The sequence below is a fragment of the Stenella coeruleoalba genome, assembly GCF_951394435.1.
Source record: "Stenella coeruleoalba genome assembly, chromosome: 3".
In the NCBI taxonomy this organism is placed as follows: Eukaryota; Metazoa; Chordata; class Mammalia; order Artiodactyla; family Delphinidae; genus Stenella; species Stenella coeruleoalba.
In genome coordinates, this window is record NC_137148.1 from 74,326,698 (window position 1) to 74,340,670 (window position 13,973).

General features: G+C 37.5%; 1 long non-coding RNA gene across 2 annotated transcripts in view; it reads right to left on the reverse strand.

Annotated features, from left to right (window-relative positions):
• LOC307185023 overlaps positions 1–13,973 on the reverse strand; it is a 177,380-nt gene that overhangs the window by 148,829 nt on the left and 14,578 nt on the right. The window contains exons 1-2 of one of the 2 annotated variants that reach the window (XR_013827850.1): positions 12,294–13,294; positions 6,190–6,295 (exon numbers count right to left, since the gene is read on the reverse strand). This is a non-coding gene — a long non-coding RNA (uncharacterized lncRNA). Of the gene's footprint in view, positions 1–6,189; positions 6,296–12,293; positions 13,295–13,973 lie in introns of those variants that run through there. The other variant, XR_013827849.1, reaches the window with a different exon arrangement.

Sequence of the window (13,973 nt, forward strand, 5' to 3'; positions counted from 1 at the left end):
TGAAACCTGTGTGTTATTTAAGACTCTCAAATACACTTTTGAACAGGGTACAGAAAGCCAGAGCGAAAAATTATGCTGCGTGTTGAAAAGCCTGATGCATATAAGATTCCACTGACCTGAAAGGGTATGCGACACATCTATAAGACTCAGTTACTCTTAGCGAAATAGTCTGACTACCCAAGTAAGCAGAGTGTTGTATCCTCGAGCTTTCTGGAGGCTCACCTCTGCTCACTGCTGCTTCCAAGGCTGATAATGAGTTTCCTACAGAGGTAACGCCTAGCGCAGTAGGGGACCCCTGAACTCCGCTCCAGCATTAAAGATAGTATTGTTCCGTCCCTATGCAAATATGATTGCAAAACATTTGGAGAATCATCCATGGACAAATCTGAAAGTATCCATAAGCCCGATTGCAGAAATCTTGAAGATATGTCTTTATTATAGGTTTCCTTGATTTGAGACACAGGTTTGCGTACGCATCATTATCTAAAAATCCTCTTCTGATTGTGTGCTTTGAATTTCCTCATTGCTCATGACCAGAGATAGATGAACTCTAGCAAAGCTAATGGTCATACAGAGGTGATGGATGGCTTGCTAAAAACATTTAAATCTACACTTAAATCTGTGATTGCCCCCATTTACTCTTCATAAAGGGGTGTGATTCAATCTACTGAGGCTTACTTTCTTCTAAGGTACTAGGACACAAAAATATATTGTGTCAACCCTCAAGGAGCTTATGTTTTAGTGAGTAGAAACCAGTGTTGCCCAACTAACGCTAATGCAAGGCAGAAGCTAAATACAACAGCAGAAGTATGAACGGAAGGCCATGAGGTCACAGGATAAAAAAAGGGGGCCCTTTGGAGGCAAAGAGACAAATCCAGCAACAGCAGGCAGTAATGTCCAGTATCTAAACTCTGTAGGCTATGATACCAGAATGAAGAGAGGGGCTAAAAGCAGCATCAGGAAGATGATGTGCTTTACTGAACACTGCTGGAAGCAGTGAGGGGATGGGACCAAGGAGGGCAGGGAGCTCTGCTGCCGACACAAGTTCATCCACTGGATGTATCTAACCTTTGGAAAGCAGTATCTGCGGGGATTATTTATTTAGTTTAAGTTTGGGACCTTATCCTTGTGAGAATCCAGATGCTTTGGTACTTTTTATCTTCAGAATTTAACAGAAAATTCTATCCTTGCCTAGGGTGGCATTTGCTGCTATAAATCATGACATGCTGGGTTTTAGCTGCAGCTGTAAGCTGAAATATGTCTCCTTTAAACTTCTATTCAGCGGTCCCAGTTCTGCCCTCAGGAACTAACAGAGATTAAGTTGAATCCCTCTTCTGTGTGGCAGCCCTTGAATTGTCATTATGAGGGGTCCCTTTCGTTCACTTCTCCGGGTCCCCAGCTCCATGAACTATTCATGTTGATATGGACTCTGCTCCCTATGCTGTCCTGGTCATCTTCCTCTGCACATACTCGAACCTGTGACATCTCTCCTAAAATAGGGAAGCCACTCGAGGCACAAGATTCCAGAGTGCTGTGACTGGGAAGGAGTAGACAGGAAGGGCTACCTTCTTCATCCTGTGCACTATGCTTGTAAAGATGTCCTTGAATGGCCAGCAGTCTTTCTAAGCAGCCCCTCATACTATTGGTGCTCCTGTGTTTATAATGCACCCACACTTGGAGACATTTATCACAGAAACTTTGAAAATCCATCTGTTCCCATGCCAACTCCTTATTTAACCTCAAACTTTACATTACTTATTAGAGCAGGAGCAAAATTTCTATCACATCTCATGGGGAAAAGGAGCATTTATAACTGGCAGCCAACATCTATTGAGCTCTCATATATGCCAGATAATATTAATCATTTTAATGAATTACATCCTTTAAAAAAATTAAACTATGCATTTAATCATAAAAATATGAACAAACAGCAAGACATCAGACAGTATAAAAGGACATAATATGAAAATTAAATCTTATTCTTCCTTTACCTTATCACACATTTCCACGTTTTGTATATCCCACCAAAATTTTTCTGTGCATATGTTATATATATTTTAATATAAAATCTAAAATACTTTAATGTTAGATGGTTTTAATCTAACTAGTTCTTGGCAATTTTTTAAAATAAATTTATTTTATTTATTTTTGGCTGCGTTGGGTCTTTGTTGCTGTGCAGGCTTTCTCTAGTTGCGGCGAGCGGGGGCAACTCTTCGTTGCGGTGCGCAGACTTCTCATTGCGGTGCGCAGACTTCTCATTGCGGTGGCTCCTCTTATTGCAGAGCACGGGCTCTAGGCACGCAGGCTTCAGTAGTTGTGGCTCACAGGCTCTAGAGCTTAGGCTCAGTAGTTGTGGCACATGGGCTTTGTTGCTCCGAGACATGTGGGATCTTCCTGGACCAGGGCTCGAACCCGTGTCCCCTGCATTGGCAGGTGGATTCTTAACCACTGCGCCACCAGGGAAGTCCCTTTGGCAATTATTTTGTAACATCCCATACAGGGCCATCTAAATCTTTCCAATAGCTACATGTATTTCATTGTGTGGATGTACCACAATTTGCTTCTCATTTAATTCTAAGAACAATCCTATGCATGGGTCTTATCTTCATCATTAAACATACAGAAAACTGAGGTTTAAAGAAATTACTACCTTGGCTCAATGCCACACATTTGAAAAGTAACTCAGTAAGGGTTCAAGTGCATATGTGCCTGACTCTAGTGTTTATCCATGTATAATCCCTCTAGAAAAATAATTTTCAAGGGTAGATTTCATAATATTTCACAAACATATTTCTAAAGTGCATAATGTGTCTTCCTTTACATTTTGCAAAAAGATACAATAAGATTTAAAAAATGGCTCAAGCATTTTACTATGGCCAGAATTGTCAAAATAGCTCAGACTGTCCTGACATAGTTCAGCCTCTGGATTCCATGCACATCAGTGATTTGCCAGATCCTAATTGCAGAATGAAAGAAGGAAATAATATAGTCCATACGCATGAGCACTGTTCATTTCTATACAATTTAGAATTTTTGTTGTACAGGTGCCTTTTGTTTTCTTTTATTTTTTAAATTTATTTCCTTTATTTTTTTGGCTGTGTCGGGTCTTAGATGCATTGTTTTTATTTTTTTAATTTTTTAAATTTTTATGTATTTTTTTTTGCGGTACGCAGGCCTCTCACTGTTGTGGCCTCTCCCGTTGCGGAGCACGGGCTCCGGACGCGCAGGCTCAGCAGCCATGGCTCACGGGCCCAGCCGCTCCGCGGCATGTGGGATCCTCCCCGACCAGGGCACGAACCCATGTCCCCTGCATCGGCAGGCAGACTCTCAACCACTGCGCCACCAGGGAAGCCCCTGTTTTTATTTTTAACAGAAATCGTTATAGCATCCAGAATTATCTCGTCATGTATTGAAAATCTGTTTTATTTACTAAGTTTTAATATTTTTATTTACCCTATTTCAGAAAGCCATAGTTGGTCCTATCTCCTGGACTCATATGCCATCATTGTTTCCTGAATAAAGCTGCTAACTGCATGCAGAAAATATTAAAACATGAATATGATTCTGCTAAACATGTCAAGGGTCAACAAAATATTGTAGGTCTGCTGTGCTTCAAACTGAGTCAAAATATATTGCTTAAGTTTGTTCTTTTCAGTGCCTGTTTGAGAAGGTGAAAAAGATACACCTGTTGTATTAACACATTCACTGTGCAGCAAGGCTGTTCATCTTTACAATAAATAAATTAAGATTTTGGGTCCTCTTGCAATTCTCAGTTCAATCTGACTGACTCTGGCACCTCTCTAATCAAATATATCCACATGATATTGTAAGCTGCATTACAGTACATTAATAGCTTGTAAAGGGAAATTGATGCAGCATGATGGACTGTTTTCCTGAAGCAGTGACAAACTTATCAATGATAGATGCACTAATGGATATGTTGAATTGCAATAAATATAAATGCAGAATAGCAACTGCAGAGCATTAAAAATGTCATCTTGTGAGTTTAGGTATTTATGAGGCTGAGCCAGCTGGAAACATGAGTGGTGCATTCCTGTGAGTCGCCGCAACTCTGAGGTTCCAAGGAAAGCAGAGGCCCTTTCATCAAACAGGTCAGGCTGCCGGCAAATTGTTGTCACAGCTGTGCCATTGTCAATTAGGCCTCCAATGACTCAGCCCTTTGTTTTTTTCCTGCTTGCACATCTCACCCCACCTTTCCTCTGGGCTTGGGTGCTTCACTCCTGCAAGCTTTCCAACACATTTCCCCTCGGTGACTCTTCTCACATGCTCTGATTCATCTTCCAGGCATTGATCTAAAACTCAGAGAAGTGACATCGGGGAAGCATCTCAGCTACTTCAAAAGGCACTACTATTCCTTCTGGGCTATTTTGGCATGTCAAACCCAACAAGCCAAGCAGAAATGCTCCGTGCTGTTACATATTTGCCTCTGATGTGTCTGGTGCACCTGCCCAGCCTTTCTGAACCCTAAGGACTCCGTTTGATGTCAGCAAAATCCAGCAGGACAGCAGGGTCCAGGATGCACTGGAGGACAGAGGCATCTCACGTGGTTTTCGTCATGCTCAAGCAAAAACCACAGCATCAGGACCACGTCACAGACGCACTGAATGTTTTAGGCAGTAAGGGAAGTATGGAAGTATGTTTTGGGAGACCCAGTTATTGGTTATGGAATTTTTTGAAACATGCTGGAGTGGCAGATTAAGAGATAGCAACATTTTTTAGTACGTGCCAATCTCAGTCTCAGGTTTGATAATGGGGTGTGTTATAGTTACCGAAATACGCCCTTTTCATTTCTTGGGCTTTCATCTGCATCCAGTGTTCTCATAAATCGGTACAGATTTGTTGTCAGCATATTAAAGTAAATTACACAATACTTTTTGGAATCAGTTGTCACCCCGTGCTCTTGATGTGCTCTTAACAGAATATTATCAAACAGGTTATTTTAGAAGATTACTAGACTTGCCAAAATAAAATAAATAAATATCTGGCAATTATAATTTAGTTTTGTATGAAAATAAGTTACTTTGCTTGTCATTGATTCTGCTTACCATCACAAAACCATCATTACTAAACTCTGTATTAAAATTAGTGGTGTCCCTCTGTCATTGTTTTTCAACAGAAGTAAATAACATAAGTAACAGAACTAAAGAAAACAGCACTGCGCCACACATTGTAATAAAAATAACGGCATGATACTTTTAGTCTAAACATATTCCTCATCTAAAAGCCTACACATAAATACAAAGTAAAGGAATCTCATAAACCTGACCCTTCAATGTATTCTGGTTGATTGGTTAATCAATTGTGAAATATATTGAAACCATCTCTGCCTTAAAATCAAACTTCAGTATAATGCTAAATCTCACCAAAATTTGTATCAAGTATTTTGATTTTTTTTCATATCTAAGGCAAACTATCAAGGACATTTCACCCCAAATTAGTAAATGGAAGGAAAATGTCAAAGAAAATTGTGAGAGAGATAACTTTATTGGAATTCCCTCCACTATTATTAGTCCTCAAATTCAGTTAAACAACTTTTTATTAAACACCAGTTATAATTCAACTTTTTAATCTCTGGTGATGAAAAAGCTATCCACTGAGTAAATATTTATTGGGTATCTGTTAGGTGTCAAGCGAGGAATATAAAGGAACAAGCAAGATTCTGCCCTCGTGGGGTCTTATATTATGCCAAGGTAAGGGGGAAGATAGAATACACATTTTAATGTAAACAATAAAAAATATTAGTTATTGATGAGCATAATGCAATGCAAAGAATTAAAATAGGGTGATGTCAGGCAGTAATAGGCTGCCTTTCTTAGAATGGTCAGGAAAAGCCTCTCTGAGGTTGATATTTAAGTTGAAAATTACAAATGATGACAAGAAGTCAGTCACATGAACATAAAGGGGGAGCATTTCAAGTAGCAGAATAGTTGATGCAAAGGTCTTGAAACAAAGACAAATTCGGCAAGTTCAAGGATCAGAAAGGCTAATTTGACAGGACCATAGATTCTCTGAGTCAAGACAGTTTTATTCTAATTATGCCATTTTTCTTTAAAGAACTTAGTTCTTTGTTCAAGATAAAGAAGTCACTGCCATGGTATGTTTTGCTCTCTCTGTAAACTGCTTGTGTGTGTGTGTATGTATGTGAGTGTGTACCAAAGCGTTACTCACTATTTTCCTGTACTTGTTTCTGCCTTTTCTCTTGAATAGCCTTGGGTCTTGAGCCGCTGTGGGAGATGACTCTCCTCTAAAGGCCAGTTCTCAGCCTTAAGGACACCTAGAAGGATAAACAGCCTTAAGGATATCTAGGTAGGTTAACTTGGGAATATGGAAGCTTGATTCAGAACAGACATGCCAGGATGCTCGAAGCATATTGGCCCTCCAAAGAGTTTCTATACCTTGAGCCAGCTGAGACAGAAAGCAGCCTCTTGCAGCCATTTTAGAGTATGTTGTCAGAATTTTCAAGGGCATGACAGAAGATATGGGCCTCATGTTCCCTGAATATAGGACAGTTCTGTTCTCTGGAAAGAATTTTAGCTTGATGAATTCCTTGTTTGAAATCCTGATAAGTAAATCTCTGTTAATGGAGTGATAGTATTGCTGCCTTTTATATATCCCTAGATTTTAATGAAGTCATTAAATTCATTTTTAAAAGAAGATAAAGCCAGATATCAACCTTGACCTTGAGCGTCTCATTGACAATCACTTTTCATATAATAGAAAACATAACTTTGAATGACAATTTTTGGTTAATTTTTCCATGGGGGAAAAAAATAAGTTAATCACTTTATGACTCAGTTCCCTCATCTATCAAATGAGCAAATTTGTTTAGACCTGCTAAGGTCCCTCACGTTGCTAACATTTATAACTAATAAAATATAAACTATTATATAAATGTAGACTTCCATTGTGTTCATTGTTAGTAATAAAGGAATTCCATGCATACATGTACCAGAAATTATATTGTATACAACTTTGCAGAACTCAGACAATAGTAAGGTGTTTATTGCAGCAATGTTGTGAAGAATGGCAGCAGAGAAACTGCTATTGAAACAAGAATAGACACAGGAACTGAATTATATACATAGATGAAATCTGTCAATTAATTCAGTTTCCATTTGATTGTTATTCTTTTAATCTGGACTTCTCAACTACATAAAACAGTTTCAAAATTAGTATTTTATTAGATATTTTCCCTAGGCATTGTTGACTTGTAGTCCATGGAATTCCACGGTCCCCCCCTACCAGTTGTGTTCCTGTATAACCTTTGAAGTGGGCTTTAAAAAGTGATGATTTGTGAGGTCTCATAACGGGCCTTAAGGGCTCCTTCCTGTGACTGTCCTTTCGTGAAAATCTCTGAGAAATCCAATGGTCTCTCAGCTATTTTCTGATGCCAGTTCATCTGTCTTCCTAAAAGTGAAGTAGAATCTATACAGTTTCTCCAAGTTGCCAATATATACTAGGCACTCCAACTCTATTTAGTATCGCATTCAAATATTCACAAGGATTAAATATCTACTCCGTGCCAAGGATTATGCCAGGTCCTGGAAACACAAAGAAGCAATTAGAGAATTCACATGTAGACTCATTTACCCAAGGAGTAAAATTTTAATTTAAAATATTAGTTGGCACAATAGACCTTCAGTCCATATTGCTGAAAGAAAAAATAAAAAGTAGCCTTTGGCACCCTTCTGAGTAGACCATAAAGAGTAAAGGATAGAAGGAAAACTAAATGGTTACATCAGAAGGTAGTATAGTTTGATTATAACTCATTATTACTTTGGTATAACTCATTCTCAGAGCAGTTAAGTTTGGGGTTGCGATATTCTCATTCCAAACCAGCTTGGCCACAACTTGCTTTCATATTAAGGGTCAACAAAGAAAACCCTGGAGATAGCACAGCCACCTGACAAGTTTCACATTAGGACAAGACCCATGCAACTAGCTGGTGCTGAGTCTTGGTTCACTGCACAGTGCTACAGATATGGAACCTTGAAAGCGAGACTCCAAGCAGGGTCACTTCCAATATGGGTGCCAAGAAAGAGAAGGGGCCGATGAGTGGAAGCTGGCAGCAGAATGAGAAATGCAGCAGTGAGCACATGCCAGTGATGAGATATTTTCCCTCTTCTGCTCTTCTAATAGTTATAACAGCAGTGGCAGAGACCCCCTAACGGGTGCTAGAGAAAAGGGCAGGAACCTGGGCATAGAGGCTCTTGCTCCAGATTGAAACAGTTTATTTCAAAGGGCAGGAAATGCAAAACTGGAGCATCTAGAAGCAGCTCACCATTTGAAGAAGGGAGAGGGATTGTACCTGTCTTCTCTATTTGCTTATTCAAAAATATACAAATTGCATTAAAATCCCAATTCATTGTCAAAATGTCAGCAAAACATAGAATTTGAGTCTCATAAAATAGCTCAATTGTTTCCATAAACATTTTGAATTTATTCCTAATGACACTAATAGCTTAATACAGTATTTTTAGGGTATGAATCTTATTTCCTAAGACCACATCTTTACATCTATACTGATATAATCATTCTAAGAACTATTGCAATCTTGACTTCCAATCACAAGATTAAATAAACTCTACAGAGAGGGGTGAACAACACAGATCCAGAAGTTTCTGACCAACACTCTGGTGATACATTAGCCCAACTAGTTTGATCAAAAATTTCAACAAAAATAATTCGTTCTTTACTGTCAATGTACAGTTTAAAACTTACGTTTCAGATTAAAAGCACTCTATCTGGTTCTCTTATTCCAGCTCAGCAGCAAAAAAGGATAAAGTAAGATTGTTTTTAGAGACGCAAAAGCATGTTCACAGAGTGTACTTTGGCCATTCTTGCCTTGCCTTTCACGGAGACATGTGTTTATATCAGTACCTCTGCATGACATCAGTACCCAGAAGATAAACACAGTCATAAAAGGAGAAGTATCACGGCTCCTCGCCTGCTCACCAGAACATTCACTCAACCTATTAACATTTATTATACATCTTCTGTGTCACAGAAATTGTACTAAATTCTGGGTTAATGAAAAAAATATAGCCCCTGTTCTCAAATAGTTCACAGTCTTTTGAAGGAAATGACAAGCTGACAGACTAGAAACATGTACAGTCCTGAGGATAAAGAGGGGTGGGTGAAGGTGGGGTCAGAATAGTCTTCCTGACGGCTTTAGCTGAGTGTTGAAGGTTAAGTTCAAATTAGGCAGGTAAGGAACAGGAGTAAGGGTTCCAGGCAGAGGGACCAGTATGTGCCAAGACTCAGAGGTGTGAGAAACTGCAGAGAGGGTGACAGAGGAGTCTCGTAGTCCACACTAGCAAGTATGAGTCTTTAGCCAAAGGTAACGGAGAGCCACTTTAGGAAAGTAATAGTATCAGATTTGCGCTTTTGAGAAAGTCTGGCAACTTGCATGGGATGCAATAAAGATACCACAAACTGGACACCATTAGAGGCTAGTGCAAGAATTCAAACAAGGCACTGGGAAGGTCTGAATCTCTTCAAACTCTTATCACCATCATCATCGCTAATATTTGTGAGAGTTTACAACATGGTAAGCACTGTATGTACATTATCTCACTTGATCCACACAATAATAATAGTGCCATTTTTATGCCCATTTTACAGCTGGCAAAAGTAGGTAAGAGACTTGCCCTCACAAAGTAGTAATTAGAAAAGTCAAGACTGAAACCCAACAAGTTTGATATTAGCCCCTCACGCTTAAAGATAATGCTGCACTACTTCCCGTGATTTACTGAATCTGAAGAGAAGTTGATCTACCACTTTCTGGATATAAAGCAATCAGGTGCTAGTGAGGCGGGGAGGAGACTAGGACTCCCTCAATCATCAGGCAGCCTCCAAAACAATGAGCCCTCCACCACTATGCGCTCAGCAGAGACAAAAGGGGACAAATATTCAAAAATATATAGTACAAGAACATGTTTTGTGACCAATAAATGAGGTTAAAAACATCAAACTCTTAACTAGAAACCTACTATACGTTTTACCCGAAAGAAAAAAAAGTCAAAAGCAATCAGTTGCTCTCTTTACTCATAGGCCTTTGAACTATGATTTTATTTTAATGCCCCAGATTTTGTTCCTAACAGTTGTATGGTTACATGATTCCAACTTGCTCCCTTTTGACTAATCCATTCTCTATGAAAAGAATGTTATATTCATATTACTGTACATACGTTACATTATCAAAATACTGACTATTAAACTTAGTATTTCATTATTTTGAAAAAATATGGCAATCGCACTCTATCATAAAACGCATTTTATTTGAGGTGACAGTTTCCAGACCCACTCATCCAAACGAGAACTTCATTATTTCTGGCAAGGATCCCAGAGATGATCTCCATAACTCAAAACTTAAATATCACTTTTGTTCAGGACCAACTATTGTAATATTGCCAAAAAATGCTTGAAATGCATATACCCCCAAATCAATCTTGGGAACAAGAGTGGATATAGCAGGTAAGAATCTAATCTCTAATTTCAAATACACTTAATATACAGAGATGTATCCCTAGATGCAGAGAGATAACTTTGACCACAAATGAGATGCAGTATTTGTCAATATCCCAGTATACTTTGTCTACTTTTTATTGAACAGGAATTCCCTTTTTCTATGTGTAGAATTAACCTATTCCACATTTTCTAAAGTAAAGAACCTCAAACTATACTTAATGAAAATCCAAGAGCAGAGTAAAAAATGCTTATTTCAGTCCTTACTAATTAAAAAAAATTTTAAATACTGAAGTACAAATAAAATCAATACACTGAAAGTCTTGAATTACATTACTAACACAGATACTTCCTACTGCTGTCACTTAACTTCTGTTAGCCTTAACTTTGGTTAGTCTTAAATATTACTTCAACAACATGAGGTTAAGTTTTGGTTTTCAAATTAGTTTGAAGCTGAATGGAGAAGTTATATGCCATGTGTTGGACTGTAAGCCTTTTGAGAGTAGGGACCACATCCATTCATTACTTTTATGCCTAGTCCGATAATGCCCTCTACCTGAACATCGCTCACTAAATATTGGTTAAATGGAAAAGTGAACGGAAGATTGAATGAAATAATGAAATAAAAAAGAATGTAAACAATATGCTGATGATTCAGGCAAAACTGTTCTTTTGTAAGAGAGAAAGGAAGATTCAAAAACCTGGGTTATTAAAATTTTCCACTATAATTGAACTCATAGGATAATTTGACTTAAATTCACATGATAATTTCTCTCCAGTTACAGACACAATAATCTGATATGGGCACAGGGCCAGCATTAACACTGGATCACTGTGATCCCTCAGAATTTGCACTGTTTTCTTGGACTTGGTGTTCTTTCCCATAAGATTATTTCTTACCACTGTTTAGCATTTATATTTATGTCTGTTCATATCCATTTCTCTAAGTAACCAATGTGATAAATGAAATGTCTCTATTTTGATCAAGATAATATAAAATTGAATTAAACTACATTTAGTCCCAATTTCTGATTGACAATTTCTTATCAGTACTATAGGTTTAAAAATACTTGCTAAATTAGCATGGGACCTATCTTCTTACATGTTTATTTTCTTGTCATTTAAAAAGATAACTCTTTTTCTGACTTAAAAAATTTGAAATAAAAAATGCATGTTTATCTTGTAATCTAGACCATAAATCTGTGGTCTTTTTATTTCATCTTTATAATCAACATATTTTCTTATCTTAAAAAAGAAAAATAAAATTAATCACAAAGAAAATGGGGAATAAATATTGTTAAAAACACAAAATGTACTATATGGGAACATAGGTCAGGGAACGAACTAAGGTCTACTCAGAATTAAAAATTAAACTATCTTTTCCTGACATGATTCCAGGAACTTTATGAAATATTTGTCCCTATTATTAACTCTTGTAACTTTCATGGTTGTATGGTTTTTAATTATTTCACAGCATGGCATGAACTGAATTCTCTAGAGGCAAACACTCATGAGTCCATCACCCAGCATTTACTTGGAAGAAATAAGTGAAAAGAGCATTTTAGTACAACATTTCATGTAAGTAAATGTCTTGGGTATTTTCATAAACTCCAAAGATTCAAATTTTAAAAAAAATGACATTCTCATTTTTGCTCAAGTATTTTTTGATCACCTTCTGCAATTTGACTCAAACTTCACATTCATTTTTGTATTAGAATCCTTAGTATGCAAAGTTCAACATATTACTTCATTGTCTTTGAATCACAGAAAAATTTTAGGATTCAATACAACACAGTTTAACTTACCTTAAAAGACACTGGTTTTCATGACCTCTTGTTAAGACAAACTAGGTTCTCTGGCCAAAAACAATACAGAGACTGCACTGTCTTCTCTTCTCTCAGACCCAGTGGGTTGATGGTTCCCTCTCTGTCTGTGATAAGCACTGCGGAAGACTCTCAGAGTTTGTCCTCACTCCTGATGCCACACACCTTTTCTTGGCACTTCATCTGGTCCCAAGGGAAAATTCCTGCGGAAATTTTCCTCTCCATAATCTCTTGACAGATGGCTGTGCTGGCAAGAGTCTCAACTCTTAGGAGCGCTCTAATAGGCTTTTATTCTCCTGCATTGCCTCCTCACAGGTTTTATTTTTTTAATTGCACATTGGTTAATGCCTCAATGTCCTGACAGGCCACAGCATCATTGCCCCCTTGGAGTACTCCCAGCTAATCTGCTTTTCTGTTTTTCATTTCAGTAAATTTGCAAAGCTAGTTTCCTTTTAATGTTCCATTATTTTTCTGCTCCTATACACAAAAGCAGTTAGGGAAAAAAAGGCTCAAGTATTTACTTTAAAGCACAAACTGAATAAATATTGAACACTTCAGATACAAATAAAGTAATTTTGTATGGGCACTGATAAAGTTGTAAACCAGAAAAAACAAAATCTTACAAATACCAGTTTCCTTCACATTTCATGCTTTCCTCTGACAAATGCCTTTCTTATGCACTTTGTTTTCTCTCTCTCTCTCTCCCACCCTCATCTTTTTGGGGAAATAAAAAGAAACACACCCTGAAATTAGAGGTTCAATTGTCATCTAGATGATTTACTTAAGACAGTAAAAAGAACACTCAATTCTTTCAACCTCATCCTTAAATGTGGTGAAAACAGGGATGATTCAAATATGGATAGCAAACTGAAATGCCTATAAATTTAGGCAAGATATTTCAGCCAAGTATGAAGTGTGGAGTGGTGGGACATGGCAAGCTGGATCACGTGTGCCATTTTCAGAGGACAGCGGCTGCTCGTCTCCAGCCCGTCACCGTCTGGTAGGAACTCAAACTCTGCATTGTGAGAGCTATCTGTTTTTCAACAAAACCCCCATATCTGACTTTTTATATGTGAAAAATCTCATGCTTTTTAAATCTTAGCAGAAACTATGGCAACTAGCCCAACACCTGTGGCCCAGCCTCAGCCTCATTTTGACCTAGATCATACTGAAATGAAACTAATGCCAACACAAAAGGACTGCCCCTTATTAGTTATGAACTCTTTTCTCATATGTGAAATGATGATGAAAATGTAGACTAGTTAAAACAAGTAAAAAACACATAATAATCCTTATTAAAGAAGTTAGGAATCCTTATCAAACTAGTTAGGAAGGGCATTAGCCCAAGAACAGGTAAATGGTGTGGGCAAAGTAGAGCTCAAATCTGGAGAAGGACCAGGTTCATTAAAAATAATAATTAAAAAGCAATTTAATGATTCATAAATTTTATTTTATTTTATTTGGATTTCTCTCTACCTAACAATAATCTATGTAATAATTATTAGCTTCTTCCTAATTTCACAACTCATGCTAAATGCAGAAAATAAGAAACGTTTTCAAAATTCTAATTCCATTACTAGTAAAATATTAGATTATAGTCTTCTTGAATGTGTCTATATATGTACACATATTTATACATAATTTTACACTTATATTTTATGT